This window comes from Nilaparvata lugens, chromosome 13, assembly GCF_014356525.2.
Source record: "Nilaparvata lugens isolate BPH chromosome 13, ASM1435652v1, whole genome shotgun sequence".
Taxonomy (NCBI): domain Eukaryota; kingdom Metazoa; phylum Arthropoda; class Insecta; order Hemiptera; family Delphacidae; genus Nilaparvata; species Nilaparvata lugens.
The window spans coordinates 22,265,704-22,281,380 of record NC_052516.1 but is presented as its reverse complement, the minus strand read 5'-3'; the positions used below and the strand labels follow the sequence as shown (position 1 = coordinate 22,281,380).

The window sequence follows — 15,677 nt, the reverse complement described above, 5'->3', positions numbered from 1 at the left end:
ACCCAAGTCCTTCCATTCTTAGCGTCTGCCTATCCTCATTATTATTCTGAAGAATGGATCGCTCAGTGGACTATTTTTTGCTGAATGGCTCAGCGGAAATCGCTCATCGGACGACACCGCCCACAGTTTATGAACTATGCTTTTAAATTATTTGAAATGAGCTTTCCAGGAATGCCTGGCCTTGATGTTTGATCACAATATCAAATATTATAGTGAGGTCCACATTAAAATGGCAGTGGAGAAAAATATCAATATAATCAATTATATTTTTTATTGGTCAAGAAATTGTTTTTTTCAATAATTTTCATAAATAAGATGAAATACTTTGTTTAGTAATTCTACATTGTTAAAAGACGATCTGGCAACAGAGCAGAGCGAGAAAGAGATAGCGCTATCCGCTTTGTTGAATGATAGACAAGGATAGCAATACCATTCGTTGCTAATCAAACACTACGATTATAACGTGTGTACCTCACTATAAAATATTGTGTGTTCTAGTTTGTCGTTAACCCAGTTTGAAACTTTCACATTTGATACAGCCACACAGCAAGCATAGGAATCGGCTCAGCACAGCAGTTGCTCTTGTTCAGTTCGGTTTTTCTCTCGTCTCGTTAGGCAAATGTTGGAGTCAAGTTGTGCAATTCGTTTCAGTGAATCTAGATTAGGAACAGTTTTAATTTCATCGAAAACTGCTTGATAGTGATTAATTCAACAGACAAGAGCAAATCAGATTGAAATCAGGTAAGAGATTGTATTGACTTGTGTTCATCTATCTATTTACTAAGGAAATTACAGCACGGTTCCTGAACTTTTTCCAATTTTTTATAGCTTTAGCTATTTTGTTTGCTGATAAAATCAAGAAAATTTATTTATGTTTCAGATTAAACATAATTCAACTATTAATATTATGTTGTCTTCTTGTCACAAAACTCTTTGAATTGATTTCAACGCTCAAACCTCTAAATTTTTAGTTTTAAGCTGGCGGCTTATTGTCTTTTTTACTGAGAATAATTCCTAATTACTATTCATTATTTCTACTGCTATAATAACCAACTTATAATAAACTCAATGATTCAGGATTAAATTGTGGAATATTTTAGACAGAACTAAGTCAATTCTAATCTAACTTATTCAATATTCTTATTTCACGTGTTCTAGCCTGCAGCGGTAGGGTAATATTCTATTAGGTCCACATTATAAACTTTTAATGACAGTATTTGATTGACATTGATTTTACTGCCCTTGTCTATCATTAGACAAAGCTGAAATCTTTATCATTTTCTAGCTCCGCTATGTTGCCAGATCGTTTTTAACCAATGTACAAATATAATTAATCAATCTTATGAAATATTTAATCTCGATAGAATAAATCGATAAAAGAAAGATTCTCGTGATGGATAAAATATAATTGATTATTTTGAACAAAAAGGAACAGTTAATATTACATCAAATATACCGGTATCAGCTATCCACTAGCTTATAGAATCGGCAACTCTGTTCTTCTAACGTTTTCCACATTTCACTGCCATTATAACGTAAAACTTACTTATTTATTTATTTATTTATTTATTAGAGGACACTATTTAATATAGCTCTGCTATTCCAAGTACCGTAAGTAATTTCTTTTGAAAATTTATAAATTGATTGTTTACTTCGTTTTGAAGCACATGATTAAATATATAATCTATTATGAAGTTGCATTATAATTTTATATTATCGTTATTCTAATTGCATTTAATCTTTATCATCATTGATAATTTTTTTAATACTTTGTAAAATTTGTTAAATAATTAGCATTACCGTCATTTAATGTAAATTAGTGTATAAGCCAGTAATTATTGTAACATACATAAATAAAGAAATCTAATCTGATAATACATTGTAGACACAAACTAGAGTTCGGAGAATAGTATCTCTCTGATCGATAGTATACACAAAATCTTGAGAGTGCTAGCTTTGTCGTTGCATGCACCGCCAAACTGGCACTCCTGAGGTTTTGTCACTAAACGACAAAGTTGCACGCCGTCAAACTGGGCTGCATTCCTTAGAGTGCTAGTTTGCGCTTTGGATGGAGCAAACAATACAATAGCCGAAGAAGAGAAAAACGGTTATTGCCCAAAACTTCTTCTATTTCCTAATTTTGTATCAAATCGTATTCATTATTTCACAGCATAAAAAATAATTTAGGTTATGATATTCAGAATAAAATAAGGTAGGCTATATATGCATAAAAAATAAACCTAAAAGGAAGTAATGATTCTTATCTGATTGTTGAGAGTCAAAGGGACATCATACAATAAATTCTGTTGATTATTACTCCCCAAGCCTTGCTTTCCAATGAATTTCTGCTCTGCTGAGCGAAAAAGAATACTATTGTGTCTTATGGGAGTGTTCACATATTTGCAATCTGCCAATGCAAGAACACTCTCATTAGAACCAATGGTTTTTTGTTTCTGTCCAACAGAGCATTGGAGAGCAGGATTTTACTGAATGTATTTAACCCAAGTTTGAAAAATACTCCGGTCAAAAAGCGAAATTCGGTAAAAATATTGTGAATTTATTACGGGACAGCGTCAAACTGGGCTGGCGACAAAATGGGCCGACGACAAACTGGGCTGGTTTTCCAGCCCAGTTTGATGTTGCTTGCACCGCCAAACTGGCACTCTAAGGAATGCAGCCCAGTTTGACGGCGTGCAACTTTGTCATCTTGTGACAAAATCTGAGGAGTGCCAGTTTGTCGTTGCATGCACCGCCAAACTGGCACTCTAAGGATTGCAGCCCAGTTTGACGGCGTGCTACTTTGTCATCTTGTGACAAAATCTGAGGAGTGCCAGATTGTCGTAGCATGCACCGCTAAACTGGCACTCTAAGGAATGCAGCCTAGTTTGTCGTTTAGTGACATAACCTCAGGAGTGTCACTCTCAAGATTTTGTGTGTACTATCGATCAGAGAGATACTATTCTCCAAACTCTAGTTTGTGTCTACTAGTTAGAGAGATACTACTCTCCAAACTCTAGTTTGTGTCTACTATGTATTATCAGATTAGATTTCTTTATTTATGTATGTTACAATAATTACTGGCTTATACACTAATTTACATTAAATGACGGTAATGCTAATTATTTAACAAATTTTACAAAGTATAAAAAAATGATCAATGATAATAAAGATTAAATGCAATTAGAATAACGATAATATAAAATTGTAATGTAACTTCATAAATCGGCGGTGTTTCAACAAATAATTGTCGATTCTCTAAGAAGGATATAAAATAATATCCTTCTCATAAACACACGATTGGGTTGTGATGGAATAGAGCTGTTGGGAGTATTTTAACATGTGAATTGTAGGGTCCCAATTGACGGAATCCCAAACGACCGAAATGCTATATTTTCCCAAACAGCTGAAAACTACTTTTTTCCCAATTGCAGAACGCTTTCTGTCATTTGCAAAAAACTAGAGAAACTTTCTGTCGTTTGGGAAACCTATCACTTCCAGTCGTTTGGGACTCTCAACACTTTCGGTCGTTTGGGACTCTCACCACTTTCGGCTCAATGCAACAAACATCGTTCTCTGTCGATTGGGATAATTCTTAAAGTTCTCTATCATTTGGGATTCGGCTGGATGAGAACGTTCCAGTTTCAATATTATTTGATTTATTCGATCGAATGAGAAAACATAGAATAATTCTGAGTCTGCAACTTGATGTACAAGCTTGTAGTGCGTGTTGCCTATCTCTAAATGAATGGGCGAACTTGTTCTTGAGACCTCTACTCCTCCGTGGTTTCTCGACAGATTTTGTTAGTTCAAGACTCATAATGAAAGAACTCATCGAGTCTTACATTTTGAGAAAGCATCATCGTGGACAAGATGAATGAACGAGGAAAGTTTCAATTTTTGACTGCTATGATAGAGGATATGATAAAGAGGAAGAGAGAGAGAGAGAGAGAGAGAGAGAGATTGATTGATTGAGTACTTTATTTATGTAGATTACAATATATACTGGTTTATACACTCAATACAATAAGAGAGAGAGAGAGAGAGAGAAGAAGGCAAAGAAGTAGGCAAATTTTCTAAAGGTTGGTAAGAGCTCTAATCTAAAAGATTGAGTAATAGATTATATATTTAATCATGTGCTTCAAAACGAAGTAAACAATCAATTTATAAATTTCAAAAACAAATAAGCTACGGTACTTGGAATAGCAGAGCTATTAGTGAGGTTTACGTTATAATGGCAGTGAAATGTGGAAAACGTTAGAAGAACAGTGCTTTTCATTCAACTTTTTCACCAGATTGAGAAATAGTTCACATTAGCCTACTTGGTTATATAAGACTGAGTATTTCAAGTAGTTGTATCTTTGTTACCCTTTTGAATGCCTTTTATATTTACATAGAAGTCGGAATTAGACTTTCTTTAATGAGATTCACTTTGAAACTGTCAGCATTCCTCATAAATAGCATTAACTCTTCCCATTCAATGCATGTTGACAGATTAAAGTGAATATCATCACATTATCTCAATAATACAGCTCTGTTATCTCAATGAATGAAAGTGAAATATTGTTTAATTATTTCAAGCTTTTTATTGTTCTAATAACCTTTCAAGTTTTCACTTACATAAACAATTAGACGGTAATGAAGTGCTACTAACATTATTCATATTCTTTATTACAATAAAGCACAGATCGGGAGCTATTCAATAAAGCATACAGATCATTCTATTTGGAAATGTTGTGCAATGTCTCTATTAGGTTATTTTTCAATCATTGTTTCCCTCTCCTATGACAATTATGAATTGGATATTCCAAACCTTTAATCTCTTTGTCTAAGAGTTGTTTGTAACAAGTGCCAGTTTGAACGGAATTTCAGTTTTGAAATATTTAATCCACATCAAGTCTCGTTTGTTAAGATGTGGTTCATTTTGAGATTAAACCACCTGCTGATTCGATTAAAGCTCGGGACACATATAACCGCACCGAGCCCTTGCCGAGGTACGGCCGAGCTACGTCCGCGACACGGTAATAATGGTAGAAAAACACACATATCCGTGCGACAGCCGAGCGGCAGCAGTGTCTCAGTTCTATAGTGCTACAGTAATTACTGTGTTCTGATTTCTGAATGTGTTAAACTATCATTAATAATATAACACTATCAAAATCTTCTTACATCCGATTTATATTTTTTAATTTCGAACTAATTACCTGTAGACGATGAGAATCATAGTGCTGGTATATATTTCGGTGCACAACAATACCACAATCAGTCATGTATCGAAAATATATATCAGCAATAAAATTGTTATCTTCTGCCTTATGTATCTAAACGTAATTAGTTTTCAATTGAAAATTTAAGACACAGTCACGGGTTCCTTCTTTTATACGTTTTGTTGTTTATTTTACTATTTATTATATAATGTCTATCATACCTTTGGCTTGACTTATTATTTGGTTATACTTTTACTTTTGGTTTAACTTATTTTCCGTTCAACCATATTTCTCATCACTTTGATCGTAAAAAGCTGGAAAATTCTGTATCTCTTCAATAAGTTTTTCACTCTCTATGTTAAACGATCCCGCACCGTCTCCGTCAAAAAGTAAACTGAACTAGTCGGTGACGGCGCGGGCACGGCTCGGGCAACGAACACGGTGACGGTGCTGACGCGGTGCGGTAGTATGTGTCTACACGTTTTGGAAGCATTTGTTTTCTCACTCGCCGTAGTACGTCCGTCTCATGGCCGTGCCGCGGCGCGGGCTCGGTGGGGATATGTGTGTCCCGGCCATTATTTGAAGCTTTCACTGTGAAAACTGCAGGTATACGAGCTCGGGAGTTCATTTCTGGACTTGAACAGCTGGAGTCAGAAAGTTGGCTTTCCGAAACGGGGCAGACGTAGTTTTTATGATAATCTTTATTTTCTCATTTCTATGATTGGAAACATTTTTCCTTGACGAAATGAAACATTCCTAAATAATTAAAAATAGTTGAAACTTTACACCATTTTCTCTTTATTTTATTTTGTGTTCAATGTTCTAGTTTTTCGAAATTTAATTAAAACGTGGACTGCGTTTTGGAAAGCCAATTTTCTGACTCCAGCTGTTTAAAGTCTAGAACTTGGCTAAATATGGAATCTGAAGCTCGGATACCGGCCCTAAATCTCCATTCTACTCTTCAACTATTTTTAAAAAATCCCATTCGAAAGTCAATCCTTTTTTCAAATCTACTTTTAATTTTGGAGTAAGTTCTCTTTCACTCTCCAGATTTTCATTCATTACACATCTCCATTGAGCTATTCATCTTTCCATAACGCTCTAATTTGTATATAGTGAGATTCACTTCAAATTGTGGTAATTGGTTGAAGTCTTGATGTTACTTATAACTATTGAATGAAAAAGACTAGGAAATTGTCAAAAAACCACTGATTTATTGATAATTAGAAAGACCGGTCTCGGTTATTACACCATTGTCAATCTCTAATAAACTAAAACTAAATACAAGAGCAGCAGAATTTATACTAGTAGGCCCACTAGTATAAATATATATGGTATATAAATATATACTAGTATAATATATATATATGGCCTACTAGTATAAATTCTGCTGCTCTTGTATTTAGTTTTAGTTTATCAGAGATTGACAATGGTGTAATAACCGAAACCGGTCTTTCTGATTATCAATTAATCAGTGGTTTTTTGACAATTTCTAAGTCTTTTTCATTCAATATGAATAATTACCACAATATCAACTTCTCAACTACACAAAAAGTTACTTATAACTTATAAGGAATGTTAACTGTTTGAAGTAAATCTATTTAAAGATTTAAAACAGACGGAGGAAAAAATCAGGTTTTTTAATTGTTGCAACACACACAGACATCCGTCTGTCTGCATTCAGACGTTTGATTTTTCTCCGTTTGTTTGTTGCTGTGTGCGTTTGCCTTTAACAGGGAACCGTCACTGGCATAAAGGTCCTAAATTATCGGTATTGTTCTCCGCCACCTACTTTGTAAAAGGTGTCATTTTCTGTCAATGACTTAGTAACTCAGTAGATTAGTTCTCACTCTCTCACGTCACAGTGTAGAATTACCTCACCGTGAATACAACTTATTGTAAACTCATTACTTGAATGGCCTCAAGGTTACTGAAACCTAAATTTTATGTGGCACATCTCAATTTTTTCCAACTAAAGTACCCAACTAACAAAACTAAGGACCATATTATGCACAATGTATATTCATTGCTGATCTAGGATTACATAAAGAATTATTCACATTATTTATTATAATGCATTACATTCCGAGTTTGATATAATAGCTGATTGAACTCCGTTTGAATTGAGATGGTGCATACGGCCCCAAGAGGATAATCATCTTACAATAATTATTGAACTATTCGCCATATGCACCATCCACGTTTGTAGCCAATCTACTTTTACATTGAATGATTTCAATGTCTGGTCGTGTTTGAACTGAGATGGTGCATATGACCCTAAGATAATTGAACCAGACATTTTCTGATTTGAAATCTTATTTAAATCATTATTGTTTCAGTAGTCGAAGTGGATCTATTATTGTGAGATACACCTGTCAGCATTGGTTGAACGGGAAATATTAATGGTTTTTGAAGGTAATTATGACAGTTCAAAGTGAATCTCACTACAGCAACATTCATCTGTATTCATGCCTTATGTGGCATATTCAATACAAATTATTTAAAATTTTTTCTCCGCAAAGTATAAAATTAACTTATATAACACCTCAAATATATTTGATGAGAACGTTGTTTAGAGCTCCACAGATTTATTATTTGATCTTATAAATCTGGTCAATTCTTTGATCAACCATCCTAGATGATTTTCTTTCATAAAATATTTTATAGTCTAACAAATAGTGCCATAACACTTGTCTTATAAAATCAAATCTATTGTTAGAATTGATCAAATATCTATGTCCTTGTAAGGTAATGGGGGCTCTTACCTACTTTAGTGCATATTTAAGATGGGCTTTGACCACTAGATCAAATCAAATATATTGCCAAATTCACAAATACATGAAAAACATGATTCAGTTTCATACATTGAAAATGTACTAGCAAAATTACAAAAACTCTCATTGAAACTAAATAACAATATAATATATTAAATATTGCCGTTGCCATCAAAACAATGTTTGTGCGCTATTAAAAGCATTCAGTAAGCACTCCAATTAGAGAAAAATAGGAAAAAGTAACTGTATAAAACAAATTTTAGCTTCCACTTGAAAAAAACGTGATAATGGAGTAGTTCATAGCATAAACATAAACGTAAACAAAAGGAATAGCCTATTAATTTTTCATTTATCAGGAATTTGAATACTTCTTCTTCTTTGAATACTTCTTCTTCTTCTTCTGAATTTGAATACAGTACAGGATAACATATAAAATTAAATTCAATTTGAGAGACAACTTTTAGGTAGTAAAAGGTAGTAAAGATGAGTGATTATACAGCAGATAGCTAATTAACTGCCTCAAAGTTCAGTAAATCGATAATGTCTGTTCAACAAGCAATTACTGAGAAATATCTAATAACTTGATCATGATAACTATGATAAATTGATAGAGATTAGGCGATAGATAATAACTGAGAAATATCCAGTAACATGATACCGGATACACAATAATTGTGATACTGCTACTAACTTGATACATACACCAGTGGCGAAGCTGAAAGGGAATCTAAGAGTCTGAGACTCCACAAAATTAATTATTATGTGAATATTATTTTTTATTAGCACGCATACATTTCTTTGCAAATTTAGATAGGAACTGGCCAGACCGCCTTTCAAACTGTTCTGTGACTCTTTGTCCCGCCGACAGCCGACAAAGAATCTAGGCCTCAAGAATGAACTGTGAATAATGAAGCCAATAGCACAGCTGACTCAGATATGGCCGAATTGAAGATTTCAAAATAAGCGATTGCTCGAATGAATGGCATCAATTCTACTTCTTCGAAGGTGATTGAAGAGTACCGGTAACTGCAGGCAAGCATGGACATTGAAATACAATATACTTGATCAATCAATGAATTAAATAGAAATAAGATATTATTCTGGGGAGTTTCTATTAATTAGAGTTTCTAAAGCTGAACCTGAGACACAACAGAAATTTGTAATTTTTGGTATATGTGACTAACTATTGTATCTCACAATATCTACTGTATTGCACGATTGTATCTCAACAATTTTTGAAGATATCAATCTTTTTTTTTTTAAATTGAAGAGGAAGAAAAAATAGGTGTCGGTAATATAAATTTTATCCTAAGAGACTAATTTAAACATTGAAGAAACAATAAATTATGTTCAGGTCAATGTATGTCAGGTTCAAGTCATTTACATTTATAGTTTATAAGATGATTGGATAGAATAATTGAACATTGAGATAGGATTCAGGAGTTGAGATGAAGAGATTTTTTTAAAGGTAGAGATAAGAACTCTTGGAGTATAGGAAGAACTTTAAAGTTAAGAACTAGGAGTTGAAGAAGTGGTGAACAATGTACAAACGTTTACTTTTGATCACATTTTCTCATGACACTGATAAATTTTAATTGAATGAACTCTTGAATCAAGTCAAATAATTACTAACCTGAACAAGTCTGACCAAAGCTTACTGAGCCTGGGCCAAGACCAAATTTCTCCTAACATAAGCTTTTCCTAACCTTAGCTCCTCCTAACTCAAGTTTTTCCTAACCTAAAGCATTTTCTAACCTGAGCTTCCACTAACCAGAGCTTTCCCTATCCAAAGCTTTTCTTAACCTAAGCTTTACTAAACCTTAGCTTCTCCTAACCTCAGCTTCTTCTAATCTAAGCTTTCCCCAACCTCAACTTTCCTAACCAAAGCTTTTCCTAACCCAAGCTTTTCCCCTAACCTAAGCTTTTTCTAACCTAAGCTTTTTCCAACCTAAGGATTTCCTAACCTGAGCTATTTCTAACCTTAGCTTCTCCTAACCTAAGTTTTTCCTAAATCAAAGCTTTTCCTAACTTAAGCTTTTCCTAACCTTAGCTTCTCCTAACCTAAATTTTTCCCACATAGAGCTTTTTCCCAACCTAAGTTTTTCCTAAATCGAAGCTTCTCCTAACCTGAGCTTTCATTAACCAATGCTTTCCCTAACCAGAGCTTTTTCCTAACCTAAGCTATTTCTAACCTAAGCTTTTCCCAACCTAAGCTTCTCCTAACTCAAGCTTTACCTAACCTTATCCTCTTCTAACCTAAGCTTTCTTTAACCTTAACTTTTCCTAACCAAAGCTCTTCCTAACCAAAGCTTTCCCTAACCAGTGCTTTCCCTACTCAGTTTATGTATCGGATATGGTCCGAAAAAGTATAAAATATTATACCTAAGATATAGGTAATAATTTAGTAGATTGGCATGGACTATTTGATCTCTTTAATGGCGTAGTAGCGAATTATTTGAATACCTATATGTAAATTTGTAAGTCGGAAATGAAAATTGTAGAAATAAGAGTAGAACCTCCCCACTTGCCTGCCAGACACCACTATGGAACAACACTAAATTTTGTAGAGCACAAGACCCTTTATCAAATTGCACTTTTGAAAGACTTAAAGTTTAAACTCATTAATTAATTTTCCATAAGACTTAGTGATGCTGCATTAAAGCAAAAGTCATTTAAACATTCATTTATTCCCTTGGAGAAGACGACTTTGGCCACCAAAAATCCAGGACAACCAGGAAATTCGGATCGCTGCCAACATCTTGTGAAAATTCAGCACGTGAGTGATAAATTGTCGAAATATATAAAATTAGGGCGTCCTCAGTGCTTCAAGTGAAACAAATATAAAAAGCTAGCTCGTCGGAAAGGTTATAAATATTGAAAATTATTATAAAACTTGCGCAAGTCTTAAGAAGGTACAAAAAATATATTTTATTGAATAAGAGTTATATCAAATTTACATATCCAAAGGTGCACAGATTAAAGGAATATATAATTTTAATCTTATAATATACACATAATCACTCAATCATTGATTTTATTTAACAATTTGTAAAGATATAATGTAGCTCTTGTTCACTGGATAAATTGATTTATCTATTTCCATCAGAGGCCGAACCTTAAGCCCTAAGAGGTATATATATTATTGAGGAATATACTGAGACCTATAGATATTAATATATTTATAATTTATGATTTATCAATTGATTATTTTTCATGATTTTTAGTGTGCCTGACCTTTTAAAAGATAATAAAGAAGATAATTTTGAATAAAATTTAGAATTTAGAAATAGGCCGACACATCCAGAAAATACCTGAGTCTATACCTAATTCATGCAGGTTGATATGGCAGAAGGTGTGGCTCGTTCATCAATTGGGCTAGTCAGTCGGGTCGAGCGAGGGGTTTGTTACCACTGTCTGAAAAAATGGCTTTTGGTGGCCCTAAAGGGCCAAGTTTGTTGCTGGTGGCCCTGAAAAGGGACCAAGATTGTTGCTGGTGACCCTAAAAGGGACCAAGGCAGGCTAGATGTTTAGTAGTCGTCGACTGGCACGATACCACGCCACGCGAGGGTCCCGGGCAGGTCCATCTGGTGCGAGAGCGGGCTGGCAGGGGCTCAAGTCAATGGTTCGCAGTCTCCACTCTGGTTTACCCAGGCTATGGAGAGGGCTGACCGGGTGATCTACTAGCCAGAGGTCGTGCCGAATCTCCGCCGGGAGGACCTCCTCGACCACTTCCTCGTTTAGAAGGGGCCTTCGGTCAAACCCCGGGCAGGCAGGGTCGTAGGCTTCCGCTGCACACACTCCGATGTCGGTTCGGCACCCAACCCGCGCATCCAGAACCCCGCGCCAGTTGTTAGGCTGGGGCGCTAAGTCTTGGGGCGCAGCTGGCGTGGCGGTGTACAGCCTCAGCCTCTCCTCCACCTGGCGAAGCCGACGTAGGGCCCTCCTCTTCTGGATTCGGCGGCCGGCTCGGTTCCTCCTAGGCATCGGCTGGGTAGTAGACAAGGAAGACACCTCAGGTTGCGGTTAGTCTCGCCGTGGTTCCCTCATTGGCCTGCTCGCTGCTCTGCTCCTGGTCTCGGTAGTGGTCTTGGCTGGTAGTGGTCTCTGGTAGTGGTCTCGGCTTGTGGTCTCTTCTGGCTCTTCAGTGGAAGGCTGCTAGTGAGCAAGTGCTATCGAGGGTAGCTGAGTAGCCCCCTTTTATTCACAGTCCCCGAGTTCACCTGCGCTGCTATTGGCCGGCGGTGCTCGGCCAATAGAAACGCAGGAACGGGTGGCGGCGACTGAGGCGCACCCTGGTGGCGGGTGGGTCAACCACTCATTTGGTTGATGTGTGGCGTGGGGAGCAGAGCAGAGCGTCAGGCTGAAAGGTAGCAAACGCGAGGGAGGTATCAATTCCCCCCCCCCCGTTTGAGGTAGCCACGGCGAGAATTTATTGATTGCAAAAAACAAGATACAATGTTTACAAAATATACAAAAGTGCCATTGGGCGATAATTTTACAGAAGTGAGACCAGAAGGGTCTCCCCCAACAGGTGGGTTGTGGTCAATAATTACAGAAATAAGACCAGAAGGGTCTCCCCCAACAGGTGGGTTGTTATTCCAAGAGACATTGCTGGTTGGTGGTTGGAGCCGGGCGTAGTTGAGTCTCGTACACCTTGATGGTCTCGTTGTCATGGGTGATCCAGTAGACAGCTCCTTGGTTGTGGGTGACCGTATATGGTCCCTTCCATCTGGGTGCTAGGCCCACGTGGAATTTCTGAGCCTTGTTTGAGAGTTGATGATTCTGTGTGAGCACCTGGTCGCCGATCTGGTAACGAGGCTGTGTCTTGGCTATCGGGTCTCCCTTCCTATTGAGATAATTTTCTTGGTTCAACACAGCTTCGCGTTGGATTGCAGTTAGCGTGTGTAGACGCTGGTTAATATGGTCTTTGTGCGGTTTGAGTTGATTATCGGGCCAGTGGCTCCATTCCCCTGGCCGTGGAAGGGTTTGGCCAAACAGGATTTGACTGGGGCTGTATCTTGTTGCCGTGATCTGTCGATTTCGCAGGGTGAATAGCACGGATGGTAGTTGGTTCTCCCATTCTTGGTGTTGTTCTCGTAGGCGGATCTGTAGTCCCTTCTTGAGTTCCTGGTTCCTTCTCTCGGTAGGGTTGGCTCGGGGGTGATAAATTGGCGTGGTGTAGTGTAAGACTCCCCATTTGAGGCAGAGTTCGTTCCATAGTTTCCCCATAAACTGAGTGCCATTGTTGGAGAGTACGATTTTTGGGTATCCCCATCTGGGAAACAGGTGCGTATCCATCGTGCGGCCAATCGTGTTGGCGTCGCCGTGAGGCAGCGGGTAGGCTTCTATCCACCTGGAGAAAGAATCAGTGATGACCAATATGAATCGATTTCTTCGCTTGGAGAGTGGGTAGGGGCCCATCAGATCGAGACATACGGTTTCCCATGGTCTAGTAGACCGTCGCGGTCGTTGCGTAGGTTCGTGATTCTGGTTGTACGCTTTTGAGCAGCTACACAGCAGGCAATTCTGTACGTATGCGGTTATCTGCGCCTTCATATGGGGCCAAGTGTAGTATGTAGCGATGTTTCGGTAGGTTTCGGCGTAGCCTGGATGTCCCATTAGATCATCGTCGTGATAGCGGAGCAGTAGCCGGGTGCAAAAGTTGGGCGGTATGACTATTCGCCAACCGTCGCGTGTCTTCTCCCAGAGTCGGTTGTGTAGGCGGTAACTGGTGAGAAATACTTGATCAGTTCCCGGTTGATCCTCCAACGGTCGGGGTTCGATCTCCATCCATCGTTGCACCTGCCCGTTGATCTGGTCGTCTGTGGCCTGTGCTTTCCGAATCTCTTCTAACAGTTTAGTTTCGGTTGCGATGCTTGCTAGTGTAGCGGGTTCACTGGTGACTGGCAGGATGTTGGGAGGCATGGTTCGTTCTAGTTGTTGACTGGTCTCCTCAACTTTTTCGTTGTCGGGTTGCCGTGACAGTGCGTCAGCGAACTGATTCTCTTTACCCAGGCAGTGTTCTAGGGTGAAGTCAAATTCTTGTAGGAGCAGGGCCCATCGAGTGAGTTTGGCGTGGCTGTCCTTTGCAGTTTGTAACCAGGTAATCACCTTATTGTCGGTACGGAGTATGAATGGCCTGCCTTCCAGGTAAGGGCGATATCGCTTTATTGCCCAGACAACCGCAAGGCACTCTTGTTCGTTACTGTGATACTGTTGTTCCATGTGGTTCAGCTTGGCACTGGCATATGCGATCTTCTTATGGTCATTGTTGATTTCTTGGTATAGGACAGCCCCTATACCGACCTTGCTGGCGTCTGTCTGTAGGATGAAGGTCTTGGAGAAATCTGGTTGACAGGGTGGTTGGATGTTGGCGGTCAATGCTTGTAGGCGGCGGAAAGCTGTCTCTTCTGTTGGTGACCATCTCCATCGCGTCTTCGTGCTAAGTAGCTCAGACAGAGGCGCACAAATGTCAGCGGCGTTGGGTAAAAACTCTCGTAGCCAGCCGACTACTCCGAGAAATTCTCGCAGTTTCTTTCTGGTGGTGGGTGGTTGGGCAGAAGTCACAGCTAGGATAGCCTGCGGTTTTGCTTGGTTGCCCTCGGAGGTGATTATGTGACCGAGGTATTCAAGTTGCTTGCGGCCGATCTGGCATTTTGCTGCTGAGACAGAGAGATTGTATAGATTTAACCGTTCAAACACTTTGGCTAAGTGGAGTAAGTGTTCTTCCCAGGTATCCGAGTACACAATGATGTTGTCGAGATAAGCGTAGCAGAACTTGTCGACGTATCCACTCAGTACCTTGTTCATCATGGATTGGAAGCAGCTGGGTGCATTTCGTAGGCCGAAAGGCATGACCTTAAATTGTAGCTTTTCGCCGTAGGGAGTGGTGAAGGCCGTGTAAGGTCAAGACTGGGGTGCGAGTGGTACCTGCCAGTATCCCATCCATAGGTCGAGTGAGCTGAATATTTTTGAAGTTCCCCGGCTTCGAATGACGTCCTGTAAGGTCATCTGCGGTGCCGTGGCTGGAACGGTGATGGAATTCAGCAATCAGTAATCGATGCAGAACCGTGATGTGCCGTCCTTCTTGGGGACAACGACGATTGGAGAGTTGTAAGGCGAATCACTGGCTTCTACCAGGTTGCATTCCTTGAGGGCAGCAAATTCGGACTCAATAATTTGCAGTTTCTCCCATGAGTATCGGTAAGGCCGCTGGCTGCGTATTTCTGAGCTGTTGAGTTGAATTGTCATGGTGGCGGCCGTGGTGATGGAGGGTGGCATCTGCTCCATGAACAATTTTGCGTGTAGTTGCAGTAATACTGTTAACCGTCGGTGCTGGTCGCTGGGTGTGTCTTCTAGTAACTTGTCAACCAGGTGAGTGTCCATCTCTACTGAGACTGGTGGTTGCGCTATCCAGAAGATCGTATCTCGCTGCGTCTTGCCGTAGATTAGCCTGTCTTGCTCAAAGTCAAGCACTGCCTTATTCTCCCGAAACCATGGTCGTCCCAAGATGATGTCTTCGCGTAGGTCAGGAAGACCTAGGAAGGGAATATTTTGAATGTGCTGTTGGATCTGGAGTTCCAGATGTCCTTGTATGGCCGTTTCGCAGCTAGTGGGACGGTTGGCCAGCAGTACAGGTAGCTTCAGCGGTTGGATCCGTGTACCATGGTCGAGGTGGGCAGCTCTCACGAAGTTGTGC

General features: G+C 39.0%; 1 protein-coding gene across 1 annotated transcript in view; it reads left to right on the top strand.

Moving 5' to 3' along the window:
• Nucleotides 1-566: 566 nt before the first annotated feature.
• The window catches only part of LOC111050522 (multidrug resistance-associated protein 4-like), a 148,826-nt gene continuing 133,715 nt past the window's right edge, over nucleotides 567-15,677 (top strand). The window contains exon 1 of the mRNA XM_039440393.1: nucleotides 567-741. The gene's annotated coding sequence lies outside the window, so the exon portion shown is untranslated. The remainder of the gene's footprint in view (nucleotides 742-15,677) is intronic.